We start from the raw sequence: 20,639 nt of genomic DNA on the forward strand, positions 1-20,639 counted from the left end.
CCAGTTATTAATTTCACAAACATGTCTAATATAATCAGAAAGAATGCCTTCCCAAAGCTTACATACAATGCATGTCAAACTTACTGGCCTGTAATTTTCAGCTTTATGTCTATCACCCTTTCCTTTATACACAGGGGCTACTATAGCAACTCTCCATTCATCTGGTATAGCTCCTTCGGCCAAACAATAATCAAATAAGTACTTCAGATATGGTACTATATCCCAACCCATTGTCTTTAGTATATCCCCAGAAATCTGATCAATTCCAGCCGCTTTTCTAGTTTTCAACTTTTGTATCTTATTGTAAATGTCATTGTTATCATACGTAAATTTTATTACTTCTTTGGCCTTAGTCTCTTCCTCTATCTCGACATTATCCTTGTAACCAACAATCTTTACATACTGCTGACTGAATACTTCTGCCTTTTGAAGATCCTCACATACACACTCCCCTTGTTCATTAATTATTCCTGGAATGTCCTTCTTGGAACCTGTTTCTGCCTTAAAATACCTATACATACCCTTCCATTTTTCACTAAAATTTGTATGACTGCCAATTATGCTTGCCATCATGTTATCCTTAGCTGCCTTCTTTGCTAGATTCAATTTTCTAGTAAGTTCCTTCAATTTCTCCTTACTTCCACAGCCATTTCTAACTCTATTTCTTTCCAGTCTGCACCTCCTTCTTAGTCTCTTTATTTCTCTATTATAATAAGGTGGGTCTTTACCATTCCTTACCACCCTTAAAGGTACAAACCTGTTTTCGCATTCCTCAACAATTTCTTTAAACCCATCCCAGAGTCTGTTTACATTTTTATTTACCGTTTTCCACCGATCATAGTTACTTTTTAGAAACTGCCTCATACCTGCTTTATCAGCCATATGGTACTGCCTAACAGTCCTACTTTTAAGACCTTCCTTTCTATCACATTTATTTTTAACTACCACAAAAACAGCTTCATGATCACTAATACCATCTATTACTTCAGTTTCCCTATAGAGCTCATCTGGTTTTATCAGCACCACATCCAAAATATTTTTCCCTCTGGTTGGTTCCATCACTTTCTGAGTCAGCTGTCCTTCCCATATTAACTTATTTGCCATTTGTTGGTCATGCTTCCTGTCGTTCGCATTTCCTTCCCAATTGACATCTGGCAAATTCAGATCTCCCGCTACTATCACATTTCTTTCCATGTCGTTTCCCACATAGCTGACTATCCTATCAAATAATTCCGAATCCGCATCAGTGCTACCCTTTCCCGATCTGTACACTCCAAATATATCAAGTTGCCTATTATCTTTAGAAATGAGCCTTACACCTAGAATTTCATGTGTCTCATCTTTAACTTTTTCGTAGCTTACAAATTCTTCTTTCACCAGAATGAAAACTCCCCCTCCCACCTTTCCTATCCTATCTCTACGATACACACTCCAGTGCCGTGAGAAAATTTCTGCATCCATTATATCATTTCTCAGCCATGATTCAACTCCTATTACAATATCTGGTAAATATATATCTATTAAATTACTTAATTCTATTCCTTTCTTTACAATACTTCTACAGTTCAACACTAACAATTTTATGTCATCCCTACTTGATTTCCAGTTCTCTGTTCCCTTATCACCGCTCCCTAGGCCATCCCGTTTCCCTGAATGTACCTCCCTATTACCCTTCCAAACAAATTTCTTAACTTATACGTACCACTGCGGTTTAAATGAAGGCCATCCGAGCGCAGATCCCTTTCTCCTACCCACCCATTAGGATCTAGAAATTTCACTCCCAATTTCCCACATACCCACTCCATAGTCTCATTTAAATCCCCAATCACCCTCCAGTCAGTATCCCTCCTACACAGTATTCCACTAATAACAATCTCCGCTTTCTTAAACTTCACCCGTGCTGCATTTGCCAGATCCCACACATCTCCAACTATGTTGGTACTTATATCAGCTTGCCTTACGTTGTTGGTACCAACGTGAAACACTACCACCTTCTCCTTCCCATTTAGCTTTGGTGAGAGGATGTATGTGTTTCAAGAATGGTCCATTCTTTGTTGGTTAAGGGATAAGAATCCATCACTTGTCTGGGGCGTTAAATCAAACTCTTGACAGCTGCTTCCCAGATTCCACCAAAGTGTGGTGTTGCAGGAGGGATGAAATGCCATGTCAGTCCCATGACTGCAGTTGTGCGAAGAGTTGGTTTTCTGAGGGTTGTCTTGCAGGAAGGCCTTGATTTCTGTAGTTGCTCCAAAGAAGTTTGTGCCATTATTGCTGTATACGTTCAGGGGTTGACCTCTATGAGAACTAAGTTGATAAAGTGCAGAGAGAAATGTTGTTGTGGTGAGATCAGGTATCATGTCAATGTAGACAGCCTTGGTGGCTAGGCAGTTTTGTCTTGTTCAGTTTCTCACAGTTTTTTTGTTAGAATTCGGCCAGCATAGTCTATGCTAGTTTTAAGGAATGGGTATATCGGGCTTACAGGCTCTATTTGTGTATTTCGCATTAATTGATCTGAGATATCTGCATTCAACTTAGAACATTTGGGACATGTATGAGTGTGGCTTCTTTCCGTCCCCCTTGCTGATGAGATCCTGAACTTGTTTCTCAGAGAATCAAGTGCCAGGATGAAGTAGTTGAAGTTGTTTCTACTCCACTGGTATTGGAGTATTGTGCAGTCGTCTGCCGACAAGAAGATGGCCTTCTTGATGTATGATTGGTTTTATAGTCTTAATATGAGTTGATAGTTTCCTACACAACATTAATCTAACATTTGTGTACAGGGTTCAACTCCGATACAAACAGTGGACTTTAATTACACTCCATGGGTTGTTTACAACAATCTCAGATAATTATATGTTGCAAATCCCATGACTGGTCCATATTGAAATGTACATTCAATCAACAATGTTACAAAAGTTTATTGAAATCCATGTAATCAATACACATTGGGTTCTTAAAATTAAGGTTTACATCTTGTCATGCTAATTTAAGGGGACATGTTTCGCCCATTGTTTGGGCATCATCAGCCATGATCTCCTGCCTAAGGAATTAAATTCACGATCCTCATTACTCTAGTCAAAGTGTTACATAGAGGACCGTGTGTTATAAAAAGGTGGAAACTTGATGTTTGTTGTTAAGCTTTAAAAATGAATTTTAATATTGCTGTCATAGCTGGAAACTCCCTTTATAGTTTTATTTTTTTGTCATTGTGTATCAGGAGAAGAACTGGTTTATATGTCTGGAAAACAGGGAAATGTCAGGGATTTTCATAATCTGGATTTGGTGGACACTCTGTTTAATAACAGTAACATCTCAATCAGTCACACAGCTGTACACTCTCTGATAACACTACAAGCTTCTTACAAGAACATTCAGTGTCATCTTTCAATGATAAAACAACTTAAGGTTCATAGTAACCATTCTATGACTTCAAATTGAGTTGCCTTAAACCAGGTTCCATTCATATTTTAAACTTGTAACCTGAGGCCATAATTTTAGCCATAGACATTCTTATTGTTCATGTAAATATAGACAGATTGGCTATTTTAAAAATTGTTTTAAAGTTATCAATGTAAAACTCCAGCAAGATTAACCATTATTCTCTCACATTTTTAGACATGCATTAATTGTGTAAATTGTCATTTGTGAACTTACAACAAGTTTCATCATTTTTATAACACACATGTTTCTCTATGTAACACTTTGACTAGAGTAATCAGGATCCTGATTTTTATTCTTTAGACATGAGATCACGGGTGATGATGCCCATGCAATGGGCGAAACATGTCCCGTTAAATTAGTAAGACAAGATGTAAATCTTAATTATAAGAACGCTATGTGTACTGAATAGGTGGATCTCCAATAAACTTTTGTACCACTGTTGAATTAATGTGAGATAATTCGCAAACAATATACAGCTACTCTCTATACCTTGTTTAATCTTGCAACTTTTATTATGAACAGATCACCATGCATGACTGTAAGAAGCTTTAGTGGCATTTTTTGAATTGGGAGATTAATTTGAACATTACGTTTTGATTTTGGGATAGTCCAGTGATCTTGATTCAAACATCTGGGACCATGGCAACAAAATGTATTGTTGATGATCATGTTCATTTGTAGTCGTCTTGTCACTAAGTCAGCGCGTTTCCCCTATTCTTTTTTACTTCGATATCCTCCCTAATGTTTCTTATTTCTTATTGTACAGTTGGTTAGGAATCATCTGTTCTTTTTAATGAGTCTAATTGTAAATGTTGGTGTCCCTCTGACTGACCTTTGTAATATTTCCTTTGTGATTAATTTTGAAATATTTTTCATTATTTTTGTGCAGTGCTATTTGTAACTTGTTGTGTCTTGTGTTTCAATACATCCAAAGTAGCCAATCCTTGTTCAGACACTAGTGTCCTTTTATTTGCGTGACTGCTTGTGTGTTGTGTATATCTTCTGTTGCCCTTCTATCATCGTTATGTACGTACGATGCTGAGATAATATAGTTATAGTAATAGTTAATAGATAGATTAGATTAAGCATACAAGTAGTGGAAGAAGAAACACAATAAATAATAATGATAATAATAATAGTAATAATAATAATTGAACAATAACGACAGAAACATGCAGTGAGAAGGAACTAGGCTAAGAGAAAATTATAGGGACAAGAGAAAACCAAAGATTAACAACGTAAATAAGATCTATATTTAACGATAAGTAAATTAGTAATTAAACATTTCTCAACAAGATAGTAAATGCCTGACAAGAGCTTTGCAGACAATAAAGCATATAAAGGAAACCTCAGAAGACAAGGAAATTGTACCATATTTACAATAAAGAATGTCAGAAATACATCAAAAACCATATGAATGAGTATAAGCGAACAATAAAGAGTGGTAAACTCGAAGAACCTTAAAAAAATGAGAAGAAAAGATGCTAAAAGAAGGGAAAAATGGGAATGGAAGTAGGGATCGCACTGGGGAAAGGATTCTCTTTGCCGGGTGTAGTTAGACTTCAGGATGTTTTATTATTTTTGCAGAATGTAGCAATGCTCCTAGGAAGCAGATAATGTGAGATCAAAGTTCCATTGTCCATAGTACAGTTCGTGTTTAAAAATATTTAGTAGGAATAATGGCTCGCATACGTAATTTGATGCCGAAATAAGCTGCCGAAAGCAAAGTTCAAACCGGGACAGATGGCCCAAAGAAGAATCTAATGACAAAATAACGTCATGATAAGTCTTGCTCACCAAATAATGCGAAGAATTATAGTCCAGATGGTAATGACAATATAAACGTAGCACAGATGTTTGGTGCTCCACCACTCCGAGACGAAGGCAGGCTCAATTTTAGAGTGGTGGAGGAGAGAATATATAGCGGTATGGAAGCGTTGAGATGAATAGAGAAGCTGAAAGCCAGAATGTTCCAGAAATATGAACGTCATAATCAGGATAACACAAACACACACAGCAAGCGGAGAAGGCGATGCATGGAGAAGAACGGGAGAGACACGGGATGGACGGAGTAGACAGGCGGCAGGTGAGCAGAGCAGTAGAGTGAGTGAAGCAGCGGTGTTGTGGTCGGAGAAAAGCAGCATGCGAAGGTAGGAAATATACGTAGCATGTAGCGGAGATTGTAACACTTCCCCCCATGTACCATCCATGGTATACCGCTTGTTGGCTGGCACTTGCATATTTCCCTTTGACGATCATCTTTTACCTTTCGTATGTAATTATACTAACATATCCATCACAGATTCACCTCAATTTTTTAAGAACTGGTTAGGTTTCATGAGTTTTCGGATCCATTATTAAATGCTGCATGAAAAGTTGTGTTTCTGTGAGCCTAGTTGTTAGAAACTAGAGTAGAGTAACCCCTTTTTTGTCTCTGACAACTGAATGTGGAACATGTCTGTGTTTCAGGATAAGCATTTTGCTTGGTAATGATTGAATATTACAGGAATAATGTGCACGTAGTTGTAATCCAGGCTTATTTAAATATTCTAGATGTTGTAATTCCCAGTTAAGTTGGGGTTTTATTCTTAATAGGGTAATTCTGACAAGATGCAAACTCCTGTAGGACTACATTCCGGCACTAGATTTCTTTTTTCTTATTAGGTATGCATGTACAATATTCAGTACAAAGGTGAGTTGGATCTCCTAAAATTATTATTATTATTATTATTATTATTATTATTATTATTATTATTATTATTATTATTATTATTATTGTCACTGAGTTTTCGTGGATCACAGAGAGGTGAAAGAAGCTGCTGGTTTGAATGCGTCTATCTACGATAGTCAAAGATTAATTTAAAACTTTAAAATTAAGGTTATATTTCTTTTCTGATATTAAATTTTAACAAACAACAAATTTTCAGGTACAGAGGTAGTTTATAAAAAAATAAAAACAGAAAAACCTACAAAAGTTTAATTACAAAATTCGAGCTTCCAGCTCCCTATTTACAAGGTCCCTACGCCACTACTCTTGCGTTTAGTTAGATAGGCTAGCAAACGAATCTCCCAGTTTGTTTTACAGGAAATTTTAAATCTCAATTTTCAAGAGCACTTTGCTTCAAAAGTTACCAGTTATCACCTTCCAAAGGCACCATTCAATATCACATAAATGTGTATACATTTGAACAAAAGAGCCTCAATGCTCTACAGTTCTACTGAGGATACTACGCTCCCAAAGCCTTACAGCCTTTAACTTTTACACTAGTGATAAGAGTGTCTTGCTCAATCATATTTACACTTTTTGGCCTCTCTAGGCACAACCTACATTTAACAAGACCATTTCAATTGATTTTTTTTTTTTTTTGCTAGGGGCTTATGTCGCACCGACACAGATAGGTCTTATGGCGACGATGGGATAGGAAAGGACAAGGAGTTGGAAGGAAGCGGCCGTGGCCTTAATTAAGGTACAGCCCCAGCATTTGCCTGGTGTGAAAATGGGAAGCCACGGAAAACCATTTTCAGGGCTGCCGATAGTGGGATTCGAACCTGCTATCTCCCGGATGCAAGCTCACAGCCGCGCGCCTCTACGCGCACGGCCAACTCCCTCGGTATTTCAATTGATTACACTGGCCCAAAAATCAAAAAGTATGGCGGCGGAAACATGTGCTCCTTGAAATCAAAGATTACAACTCTACTTGGGCTAGTGGCCCGACGATGCGGAGGCATATCCCACACAGCTGAGGTGACTATATAGAGGAAATTTAAGTTAAAGGCTACAGATAGAATATGGTTACAAAAACATAGTCACCTCAAAAACAAGTTGATAGGGAACTCGAGAGGCTGTCACACTCTCTACTCCCGAATTTCAGTTAAGTACACTTGATTTACTCGAACTATTACACGAGAAGAAAGAGAAGTATACATAACTACGTAAATGAAAAATGGTGGCCATTACCTTAGCTGATATTCTGCCTGACTATGGATGAGACCCCCGCCTCCTTTCATATCACACACACTCAGTAGCACGATGATCAGTAAAACAAGTTAACTCGAAAAAGCGTAAGCTTTTATACCTGAGAGGAAGGTCCGAGAAGGCTCTGGGCTAAGACCAGACACACCCCATCATTTTTGTTGGACAGTCGAAAAGTTACAAGAAGCCTATGATTGGCAGAAAAATAAATACACGAAATTTTTGATTTGCCAGACTACAAGGCTGGCGGGATGAGTAAGAAGTGTTCAAAACCTAGTAGTATCAAAAGCAAAGAGAGTCGTTCAGTTCAGGAAACCTATAAACACAAAATTTCTATAAATTTCTAGTTGTTCCACTTTACACCAGAGTGCATGACATCAGTTGTTTAATAGAGACGTCTGTGGAGAAATATCCGAACTTCTTGAAACAGCTTTTGCCAACTATGATACACCAAAAACGGAACAAAAGAAATGCAGTCTGTTTAGGACACCTAAATATAACACATTACTCTATCACTTTAGTAGTGACATCTGTTGATCAACGTCCCAACTTCCTGCACTAGTTGTTTCAATTTTTATGTGATAGGTAGCGTTCTTCAATGCGCTTTATTTAAATGCACGCGGTTGAGGTGTACCTCCCGGTTCAATTATCATTATTAGTGTGTGTATGTGTTTTGGCAGATAATAGTTTAATTGCCTAGCTGAGTAGCTCAGGCGGTTAAAGTGCTGGCCTTATCTTTCTTATTGTGCGTGAATGTTGAGTATTCAGTACGATAGCAACTTGGATCTTCAAAATTATTATTTCAAACTTTTCAAACGTTTGAGTATAGTTATTAAGACGTAAAGCGATATTTTTTGTCGACCACCCCCACCACCCCGTGAAAGGAAGTCGAACTTGATGTGTTTCAATTAGCCTCCTCAGTCCGTATGTAGCATATGCTCTACATGTGGTTTTTTCTACTTACAATAAAACAAAGTAATTTAAGGAAAAAAGTAATGATGGTAGGAAAGTCAACTCTGAGTCCTGATAAAACAACTTAGTGAAACACACTAATTTTCTATGGTGAATTTTTTAAAATTATTTGAGCAAAATATAACACATCGAATGCATCAACAGGCTCGGGACCGAAGAGGTTAAACACAAAAGCTTTTAATGTACAGTCATTTAGTTAGCATGCTCGTTTCATGCACGTGTAAAGAAGCCACTGGTTCGATTCCTAGGCTGGTTGGTGTTTTTTAATTTCTTTTAGCTCGAAGGTTGTGGATTTTGAGTCCTTTAGTTGTTATGTTAGTTTGATTCCCAGGCGGCCTGGTGATTTTTTATTTGCTCGCTTCTCTAATGTTAGTTACCAAGTGATGTAAACCAGCAGGCAATTACACGTCTCCAGGGTTCAAATCTGTAGCCTAGAGCTCAATGCGCAAATAAGAAACATTGTATTCCCTGTCTTACCAAATAAGTTACTTCGAAGTCTAGTCAACTTGCTTGTACCGCCAATGTTCTTTTGCTGAGATGTGCATACTAGGCTAATTGCAAAAACAATAAACTTTGTATTTCATGTCACAGCAAATATTTCCAAGTCTAATCAGAATGTTTTTGGAATCAATCTTTTTTTTGCTAAGACGCACATATGTCACGACCTCACTTAGTACAGAATTTGTTGCATTCTCTTTCCACATTCAATTGACATAGTTTGTGCTAATCGTTCACACTTAGTCTTCAATGAATGAAAAGCCCGTCATTGATTCCTGGTCTGGTTGAGGACTTTTAACATTTTTTCTTCTCGTGAACTTAAGACTTTTAGTTCTGAGTCGAAGTTAGCTCCGGGTTTGAGAACCCAATTCAGTGATTGTTTTCATTGCTCAGAATTAAAAGTTTTAATTTTTGGTGTTAGATATTTGAATAGCACTTCAGTTTTGGGTCCAAGCGAGCTCCGTGTTCAAATCCTAGTTCTGTTGGTGATTTTTTCCTTTGAATCTTATAACGCTAAAGCTAGGTGTTTTAGTTGACTGAGCACAGAGAGTGATTATTACCTTAAACTGCGCTTGTCGCCTCATGTGCTCAATAATATATCTCCATAATGCAGTATTCGTTGCTACTTCCTCACCGAGCTCGATAGTTGCATGCAGCTATGAGCTTAAATGCGACGTGCTCTAAGTTTATCGATCATGGCCCTCACCACAGGTGTTATAAATGGCCGAATTAAATTTGGCTTTTGCAGCAATCTCAATGTTAAATATAATTATGCCATATTAGGATACAATATGTTGTGGATGAAGAATTTCTTTCCACAGTATATACTACTGTATAAATTATACAGAAGTATTAAATGTGTATTAGTTTGATATTTTGATGGGTTGATATTTTGTAGAAATCCTATGTGTGATCTGATAATTGCATTTTTGGATTAAATTGTTGTGTAGAACTTTAAAGTGAAACTATGTGTAGATTTGTACAATGCTTACGCAGTGTCATTCTACATTATTAACAGTTTTCTGAGATGCCTTGCTATCTTTTAGCTGTTAATTTTAATACTGAAACTGGTTTTACTGTAAAATAGTTATAATCATTTCATTTACTATTTGTTAATTGATAATTCACCCAAGTGTCATTGAAATGTTTTTGATCCAACCCAATCTCTTCCCTTTGGAGATAAACTGACCCATGAGAGAAATACTTCTCTGAGTGTTAGCTTCCAAATACCCCATGGAATAATTACCACCTCACCCTATTCCCCATGGTATGTCCCACCTTATGCATCACATCAAAGTAAGTAGAGTCCCATTAGGAGTGTGAAGAACCAAAAAGCGCCAGGACCAGATGACTTTCCTACAAACTCCTTGAAATATAGCAATTTGAAAAACTCATTATCAACTGGCTGACAAGCTTTTTCATTGAAAGAGTTGACTCTGGCTCTGTTCCAAGTCATTGGGCTGTAAACATCTTTGTGCCTTTTTTGAACCAAAATGACGATCCAGCAAAATGTGTAAATTACCGTCCAAATTGCACCCAGTTGTACATGAGAAGATCTTTGAGAGTATCCTTCATTATTGACTGGGTGATATCGTCGACATTATTACTATCCAATGCATCTTCATTAAGGGTGCTGGAACAACTCATGCAATTTTCACTGCCAGAATGCTAATTGAAAAGCACTGAGAGCACCAGCCGGCAGTGTACATTGTCTTCCTTGATACTGGAATTACTTTCAGCCGTGTTCCACACCGTGTGATCTGGTCTGCACTCGTGACCATGGTGTACCAGAAATGCTTATAATTTGGATCAAGATGCTATACAGGAACATCAGAGGTTATGTATGTTGCGCTGTCAACGTCTCGGGGAGCTTCTCTGTGAAAGTTGGTGTGTTCACCAATGTACCACTCTGTCCCTGTTGCCCCTTGTCCTCAGCGTGGACACCACCACATGGGACCTGCAAAGGAGTGTTTGTAGGACTCTCTTATATGCAGATGATGTTGCACTTACTGATAGACCCAAAATGGGACTGCGGCATCAAGTTGAAGATTGAATACCTGTTTTTCACAATGCAACTTTAGAATAAATAAAAGGAAGAGTGAATACTTTGAGTCATCCGAACCATCTAAAGGCTCTGTCCAAATTGATTCAGGTACCTAGGATCTTGCCTACAGACTGGTAGTGGGGTAGATGTTGAAGTGCGAATTATGATAAAGGCAGTATGGATGAGATGAAGGGAAGTCACAGGCACAGACTGATGGATAACAGTACGTCTGAAGTCCAGATTATACTGCATGTTACTATGTCGTGTTCCTGTGTACTGTGTTGAATCTCGACAGACCGAAGAAGGTATGGAGTAGCAATTACACAACATGGAAATGTGTATACTCCTTTAGTCGATGGGCATTGCAGTCCTGCACCAAGTAAAAAAGACACCGTTCACCAGCTAATGAGCATCGCAGCCATCGCTCGTGAGGCATAGGATATGTCACCAATGGTATGGCCGTGTCCTTTTGCAGCACCTGACGCATTTGGCAATTTCATCCAATCTTTTGAAATTACTTTGCAACGTCCACGTGAACCTACTCTAAAAAGACATTAAAATATTATACAAAATTTTTATAACTAGAAACGCTATTGCGATTGGTAAAATTTCTGGGCATATACGAAAGTGAGTTCTTTGAGTTATTGATTGGTGTGTGTGTGAAGCAGCTATACCAGATTTAGTGTAGTAGCACCCTGTGTGTAATGAAGATGTGCTAAACATAAAGTCAATAACTACACACTAGTCGTCTTGGCTGGTGTTGCATGCAAGCTCTTGGAATGCTTTCTTTCTGATTATATTGTACACATTTACGAAACTACCAACTCGTTCGATAGAGGAAAGTTCAGGTTTCAGAAACATTATTCCACTGAAGCTCATCTTGTAAATTACAGCAGGATATAGCAGATATATTTGATTCAGGTGGTCAAATGTATCACGATTGACATATATAAGGATTTTGATAGGGTAGATCTCGGGAAACTGCTGACAAAAATTACTGCGGTTGGGATAGATAAAATAGTGGCTGAATGGGTGACTAAAAAGACGTGGCCAAATTATTAAACATTAAAAAATTGGGAATTGAACACATAAGATATTGCCAATATGTAAGTTGATGACTTTAGTACTTGATATGCATCCCCTTAGCTTTCATGAGTGACTTGGTTAGACTGGGCGTACCCTCAAACAGTATTTTACACTGACTCTTTAAATCGTCATCATGACACCAGATCTGAACAATCTTCTCAATCAAGCCAATTTTCGTCGTTATATTTGTTTTTCCTTTTTTTCTTTGCTATCGCCCAAGGATTTTCGACGGGGTTCATGTCTGGACTATTTCTAGGCTTTATGGCAGGGATCTTGCATAAAAACAGTCACTTTGGCCAAACCACTCTTGCACCTGAGCTACCAAACGTATTCTTAATACTGTACTGTTCACGTCTCATAGTTCCTTCTACAATATATAATCGCCGGGCTGAGTGGCTCAGACGGTTAAGGCGCTGGCCTTCTAACCCCAACTTGGCAGGTTCGAACCTGGCTCAGTCCGGTGGTATTTGAAGGTGCTCAAATACGACAGCCTCGTGTCGGTAGATTTACTGGCACGTAAAAGAACTCCTGCGGGACTAAATTCCGGCACCTCGGCGTCTCCGAAGACCGTAAAAGTAGTTAGTGGGACGTAAAGCAAATAACATTATTATTATTATTACAATATATAATCGTCCACACACGTACCAAGAGAACACACTCCAGACCATCCCTGAAGTTGTATGCTTCACTCAATCTGGATGGAATGCTTCTCTTTTTCATCTGGCATATTGAGTTGTCTCTTCTTCGATAAGAAATACCAATTCTTCACTAAAGCAAACCTGAGATAAATAAAACAAATAAGCCTAACACTAAATGCAATAAGCTGTAAGGTTTAAAAAAATCATATATTTACTGGACTGTACGGTTACATCACTTAGATTGGGTTAAAAATGGAATACAGTAATTACAGTAATGGTCATGGACTTGCCTGTTTCCATTCATCAGATGACCAACTCTGGAGAGTCTTGGCTGACTAGAACCTCTTTACAGCAATAGCGGGAGTAGTCTTCGCTTTGCCTTGAGGTCATCTTGCTTTCATTCCAGCATTAAACAGCTCTCGCCTCAGAGTCCTGGCTAATACAAATGACCCATACTCTTCTAATTTCTTACGCAAATCCAAACTAGTAACCTTGCAATTGTTTATTGACAAATTAATCAGTTTTGCTTCCTCCTTGGGGTTGGTTTCTTCTTTTGCCCACAGTTTCCAACACGTTGTTGACATTTTGTCTTGGGCCGATGACCTTCGATGTTAGGCCGCTTAAAACAACAATCATCATCATCATATTTTGTCTTCCCGTTATCTTCACATTTTAAAATTCTACTTACAGATTGCTGTGGTTTTTGCAATCAAGAATCCATTTCTTGTTGTGAATGACGTTTCTCAAGAAGTAGCTCTCTAACAGTGCCTTTCTTGGCGAAAGGTCTCTTCATCTTCCCATAACCTCAAAATTTGACAGTTCTCTAGGACCACTCTTAAGAAATACAACTGAACTCCTGAATAGTATCAATAATACATGTAATTTACAGAATGCACAGTCTTAACAATAGGTCACATTATTTACTTCCAAACAGCAACAATATGCAGTTAATAAAGATAAACAACAGAACATGCTCACTAACAAAAATGACACAAAACCATGTGAATAATGAAATTACATTGTGGTTCTCACTGTAGCCACTGTATGAAAAAATACAATAGTGTGGACCAGGATATCCCAAGTGGAAACTTTGCCTCCAAACAAGTTCAAGGATTAGGCTATAAAGGTCGATAGTTTACATAAAGGTAGAAATATACCTTTTACCATTAAAATTTGGCCACGTCTGGTGTATTTCTACAAAATAGAACTCAGAGCATAAGATCCTGTAACAATTATGGGATTGGGTCCCACAGGGCAGTATTATGAGACCTTTATTCTCTGATATATATAAACAGTATGAATAATGAACTGAAATAAGTGATGAGGCTCTTTTTAATAAATAAGTTTCAGGATTATGAGTAATTGAAAAAGACCTTGGCAATATTGTAAGATGGACATCGGGCAATGCTATATTTGTAAACGTGGTGAAAAGTCAGTTTCTTTGTTTCACAAATAGAAAGAGTCCTCTCCGGTTCTATTATTATATTTATGGGTGAAATTTCTTCATGGGGATCTCTGTAAGTACCTAGCTATTCATAATAAGGATATAGCTTCATTATGATAATCATTTAAACATAATGAAAAAAAAGTTACAGATCTCTTAATATGATTATGAGTTTTTTTAGGGGTTGTAAAGGAGAGGGCATATAAATCTCCAGCAAAGCCACAATGAGAGTGTGAGACCATCACCAGTATTACTTGAGTAGAGAACAGGAAACGATCCACAGAAATAGCTCCATTTCTTGCGGGTAATTTCTAACAAAAGAGTTGCGTTACAGAGATGTTGCAAAGTTTCAGCTGGGGAGACTTGGAGAAAGGAGACAAGTTGTTTGATTAAGCAGTATATCCTGAGATGTCATTGGAGAGATGTCTTGGAATGACTTTAGTTGATGAATACATTTAAATCATGTTCTTTAAGTCTAGGAAAGGTTGCAACATGAAGATAAGTTTGAATTCAAGGGGACAAATTTTGGCAAATGTTCACTTATAGGAAGATGATTTAGTGATTGAAATAATTTGTTTCATATATTTCCACAATTTTTTTCTATTTAAGCAACCAACAGCCCTAATTGCTGTGGTTTGATTGATTCATTGATTGATTGATTCATTGATTGGGACATTAACTGATTTATGCTTTTGGTCTTAATGTGATGTACAGAGGGGGATGATGGATATTTCTATGCTTCTGATATAAGCATTGTCCACTTGTTGGGAAAGTGGTGGGAGTACTGTGGGATTATGTGATATTACAGTGAAGTGTTTTTGGAAAGAAAGTATATAGGAACATGGAAATGAACAAAGAGGTGACAAGTCAAGTCATATGTAGGAAGATGGGAACAGGGGAATATGAATATAAGAGGATGAAGAAAATGGCTAGTCATTGTGGAATTATAGATCAACAGAAAGAGAAACAGAAGCAAGGAATGGTATTGGGCAATGATTTGGAGATACTGCTTACTATATTTAATTTCCTTCTTTCGCCCACAGTTTCCGACACGTTGTTGACATTTTGTCTTCCCCTTATCTTCACATTTTAAAATTCTACTTACAGATTTCGGTGATATTTGCAATCAAGAATCTTTCACTTGGTGTGAATAGCGCTTCTCAACAAGCAGCTCTCTGTCAATGCCTTTCGTCTCCCCATAACCTCAAAATTTGACATTTCACTAGAACTACTCGTGAATAGTATCAATAATGCGTGTAACTTACAGAATGCACAGACGTAATAATAGGTCACATTATTTACTTCTATACAGCAACAATATGCAGATATAAACAACGAACAACAGAACATGTTCACTAACAAAAATGACACAAAACCATAGGAATAATGAAATTACATTGTGGTTCTAACTGTAGCCACAATATGGTAAAATACAGTAGTGTAGACAGGGATATTCCAAGTGGTAAGCATCAAACAAGTTCAAGGATTAGGCTATAAAGGTTGATAATTTACATAAAGATAAAAATATACGTTTTACCATTAGGATTTGGCCACGTCTCAGAGTATTAGAGTAGGTGAAGCTTTATTTGATCCTGTAACAATTATTGGATTTACTCCCACAGGGCAGTATTATGAGACCTTTATTTTTGATATATATATATATATATATATATATATATATATATATAAACGACTAGCAAATATACCCGTGTTTCGCTACGGTACTCTGCATTTTATACGGATATCGAATTAAATTACAGCATTGTGAATTCCACAGACGTTGTTTCCAATTTAAGTGCAATTTGCGTAATTGCGATGATAACGGAAAGCCCACTTGTCCACTGCAATTCACAAAGAAGTTGGTAATTTTCATTTAACGGCAGGCCCCATTGCCTAGTGCGCGGCCAAAGTCGATTTGGAGTGGTTTCATTACAATGGCAGACCCCATTTCCTACTTTCAGATAGATCACTGTTAAGGAACTTTTATTATATTTGCAAGGACCTTCCCTAATGCCAGTCAAAATTGAGTTGTGTTCTTATCATTATAATGGCAGACGCATTTTATAATGCCAGTCAGCTTATTGCCAGTCACACCGAGTTGGTGAGTTTCTATTATAATTGCAGGCCACTATGCCTAAGTTCAGTCACATTTTAGATGGGTATATTTGTTTATAACGGGACACACCCTTGCCTACTGACAAACAGAATCGGATAAAAGAGTTATGAAAAAATTCCACGCTCCCCTGTCTTCTGCTAGTCGAATCGAGAAGGGAACTGTTCAGTACAAGGGTGCACAGGTGTTGGAGGACGACCCCATTCTTACTGCCTGTCAATGTCGGTGTGAGGAGGACTGATTACAATAACAGATGCCCTCCTGCTGACAGTCGCTATCGATTTGCAATGGCAGACACACCCTATCTAGATCTCCACAAATCGACATCAATGAATGAATATAGATCGTCATACGTAAGTATATGGATGTCACCTACATTTACAGGATAACTGCTGCTAAACTGTGCATCATATCGAAAAACGGATTGTACGATAAGACGCCTCTGGCGACATTTAGCGATCTAAATAGCTGGTCTTATGATATGTTCAAGTATCTCCTCTGTTTATAGGTAAGATTGTTTTAGAAAAGTTGAATAGGGTGAAATTTGTGTAAGCTTTTCATATATTGAATTACTTTTTCAGATACTCATGTGACAGCTTAAAACATAGAATTTGGCACACATATAGTTAATCGGTGGGCTAATATTCGTGTACAATTTGATGATCCTATCTTTCCCATAAGTGATTCAAACCATCAATCGCAAGGTGCAAAATTCAGGTACAATCAAGAAATAGACCTCAATATAACGTATAAGGGAGAGATATACGACAAAAAGTCATAGGACCAAAGTTGTAGAACACTAAAAATGGAACGAAGATTGTGCCATCCGTTTCGTGATACGACTTAACGTTCAGCCAACAAATACCTCAAAAGGAATGTATGCACACTCATTAAAATTGCCTCCATATTTCGATATCCTTGGGGGTAAAAAGTGAAAAATTTGAAAATTTTGGAATTTTCCGTTAGTTAGGGACTAAGAGCTATAATTTATCCAATTTTCAATTGTCTACCTCGTCTGGCAGGTTGTGCCGCCGTCTTGATTTCGGGGGGACGGGGGATAAAAAATAGGAAATTCCTGAACATTTCTAAGCCCATGAAACATACAGGTTGTCGCTTTGGATAAATTATACGACTGCATTCTTATGCTGAGCATAAAATTTGAAGCCCACAGCATACTCCCTTCAGGAAATTTTTTGAATTTTTGATTTTTCTGAGGATCCTGGGTTCATCAGGTTCTCCCGTACCAAGTTTCGAATTTCCTAGATTTCTAGAAGTGCCTCAATAATTCACGCCAATTTTCATTTTTAAATATTTATATATATATCGCTTCAGACCGACTTGCTTTTATATATATGGATGACGGATAGCAATGAGCACGTTTGAAAGTGCAGACCTCGACTTCATGATTCATAACTTCTAAACGGTGCATGATATTACCAAACGGTTTGCGCCAACAGACGCCACCTTTATCGCTCTACATGTTTATTTCTAAACCATTTCTTCGTATCTCCCCTATTTAGGGGGTAAATTGAGTTGAGAAATTTGAATAGGGTGAAATTCGGATACATTTTTAACGCTTTACATTACTTTTTGCATTTTTATATATCAGTCACGAGTGAGACATCGGGAAGTGCGGACATGTGAGTGAGCTGAGGTGCGCAATATGGGAATAACGCTACAGCAATACAGGCTAAGAATAGGAAGATGGCATGGTGCAAGGCGGTGTTTGAAGGAAGGTGGAGCTGAGAGAGGAAGAGAAATCAGTGGTTATAAAGGACTGTTGGAGATTATGTTGTGTGCGACGGTTATTGCGACGCTGCTGGTGGTAGGAGGTATAGAAAAGAACCCGGGTCCAAACCTGGGACCGTTCGGTTGGGAGGAGCTTGAAGAGATCGAGAGAGTGGTGAAGGAAGCGAGGAAAGGTGAGGAAATAAAGGAAATGATGCAGGAATACCAGGCAACCCAAATGAGGGAGATGAAGGACTTAAAAATTTTTATGAAAGAAGAAATTGGAGGTGTAAATGAGAAGTTAGCTGAGATAGAAGATGAGGTAGGGAGCTTGAAAAAGAAGGTGGTGGTACTGGAAGAGGAATTAAGAGCAATGAAGAGAGAAGTGAGGTTAGCGAGGAAAGAATCAGCAAGGAAAAATGTGTTTGTGTATGGTGTACCTGAGGAAGGAAGAGAATCAAAAGTGGAGTTAGTATTGAAAGAGGTGGACATAGTTTCGAACAAAATGAAGATCAACTTCTCTGAAGTTGATATAGACGATATGTATAGAGTGGGAAGGAACAAAGGACATAGGTCGGTGAAGTTAAGATTAATATCAACTCTGATGGCCGATATAATTCTGAGGAATGCTGGAAATTTGAAAGGGTCCAACATTTATTTAAAGGCTGAGATAGAGAAAGGAGACAGGATGCGGTTGGATGTCTGTAAGCGGCATATGTAGCGTGCTAGAGCGTAGGGATTGCGAGTCAAGATAGTGGGGAGGTGTCTGGTAACTTCAGGCAGAAATTGGTCGCGATCTTGGACACAGGAGGAACTGCTGAGAATGGAAAAATGTGAGAAGGAAATGAGTTGCAGAAATCGAGAGCAGGGCGACATCAGTACGGAGAAGAAAGGGAGAAGACGGGACTGCGGTGTCAGTGAGCAGTTAGCGGAGACAGCAGAGTCCTTGGTGAGTCAGAACAACCCAGGAAGGAGTGAATCAACAAGTAGGACACTAGACGGAAGTGAAGTGGATATAGGTAATGAAGAGGTGACGGGAAGGGAAAGGAGTCAGGGTAGTGACTCAACCACCCCGAATAAGAGAAATGCAGAAAGAAACCTTGAGAGAAAGCAGGCGTTGAATAAGGCGAGATCGTCAAGTTTAAAATATATATGGGGGTGGGAAGAAATGCTCTGGCACGGAAAAGGGGAAGGATGCAGGGGGAGAAGAAAGAGAGGGATGGGGTGGAGCCAAAAGGAAGAATCACGAGAAGTAAGGGGAGAAGTGGTGAAATGCAGAAGTATAGGGAGGGAGGGGGAGGAAATAAATAACTAGATATGGTGACAGGGGTGCTGAATATTGAGGGGTTGATGGGGAAGTTAGGGAACAAGGAAATTGTGGATTTAGTGAAAGATTTTGAGATTATTGCTCTAGTAGAGACGTGGTTAGGGAAGGGGGTTGAAATCACATGGGACAGTTATAGAGTAGTTAACGTGTTAAGGAAAAAATAGGGAAGAGGGGCCGAAACCCAGGGGGCATTGTAGTTTTAATAAGAAATGAGATAGCTGAAATGGTGGAGACGTTACAGACTAGGGTAGAAGGGGTAGTGTGGTTGAGAGTAAAAATGAGGAAGGGGGCAGCACTGCTGGCACTGCTTTATAACCATCTGAGCGATTCAGTTTATGCAAATAAACATTTTCTCGACGAACTGATTGATGAATTAAACACAGTTAAAGGGATGTATGTAGAAGATGGGATGCTTTTATTGGGGGATTGGAATGCGAGAGTGAGCAATAGGGTACCGGTGTACGGGAAAGAAGTAAAAGTAGACGGGGAACTGCAAAGAAAGAGTAAGGATAATGAAATAGTTATGGAGAAAGGTTATTGGAGTTACGTGCTATAGAACATTTATTTATTTTTAATGGGTGGATGAAGGGGGATAGTGTGGGAGATTTGACGTATACTACAACAAATGGAGGGAGTGTAGTTGATATAGGAATAAACTCAGAGGTAGCGTTAAGGAGAATAATTTTTGAGGTGTTAGAATGTGGGTTAACGGAACATATGCCTATCAAAATAAAATTGAGAACTTTGGTTGCTGATGAGAAGGGAAAGATGGTGGAAGGTAGGGAGAGATATAGGAATGGAGGATGGAAGTATGTATGGGATGATAATACTAAAGAGAAATTGAGACGGCATTTGAAAGAGGAGGGAGATATATTAAGGGTAGGAATTGAAAGGGCGGCAGAAGGGAATGATATGGATAACGTGCTAAAATAAATAGAATACCCTGTATGGAGGGTGGGGAAGAAAGTGAGGAGAAGGGTAGAGGGAAAAAAGAAAAAAATGAATGGATTGTTTGACGAAGACTGCAGGAAAAAACGTGAGGTTGTAATGAGAGCCCTAGCGAAATTTAGGAAGGAGGGTGTGCAAGAGAAAAGGAAGGAATATTGTAAATTGAGAAGGGATTATAAGGAGGTATTGAATGAGAAGAAAAGAGGATGGAAGGAGGCGGATGCTGAAAAAATAAATATATATTGTAGAGGATTTGGGAGTCAATAAACAAGATCATAAGAACGAAACCGGTGGGGGAGGGGGATAAAATAGGAGAAAACGAGAGGGTTAGGCATTTTAAAAGGCTTTTAGAAGGGGAGGGGAAATTGGGTAGAAAAATAGACAAGTCACATATAGGAAGGGAATTGGAAGCAGTCATTACAATATT

Source organism: Anabrus simplex, chromosome X (assembly GCF_040414725.1).
Source record: "Anabrus simplex isolate iqAnaSimp1 chromosome X, ASM4041472v1, whole genome shotgun sequence".
Taxonomy (NCBI): domain Eukaryota; kingdom Metazoa; phylum Arthropoda; class Insecta; order Orthoptera; family Tettigoniidae; genus Anabrus; species Anabrus simplex.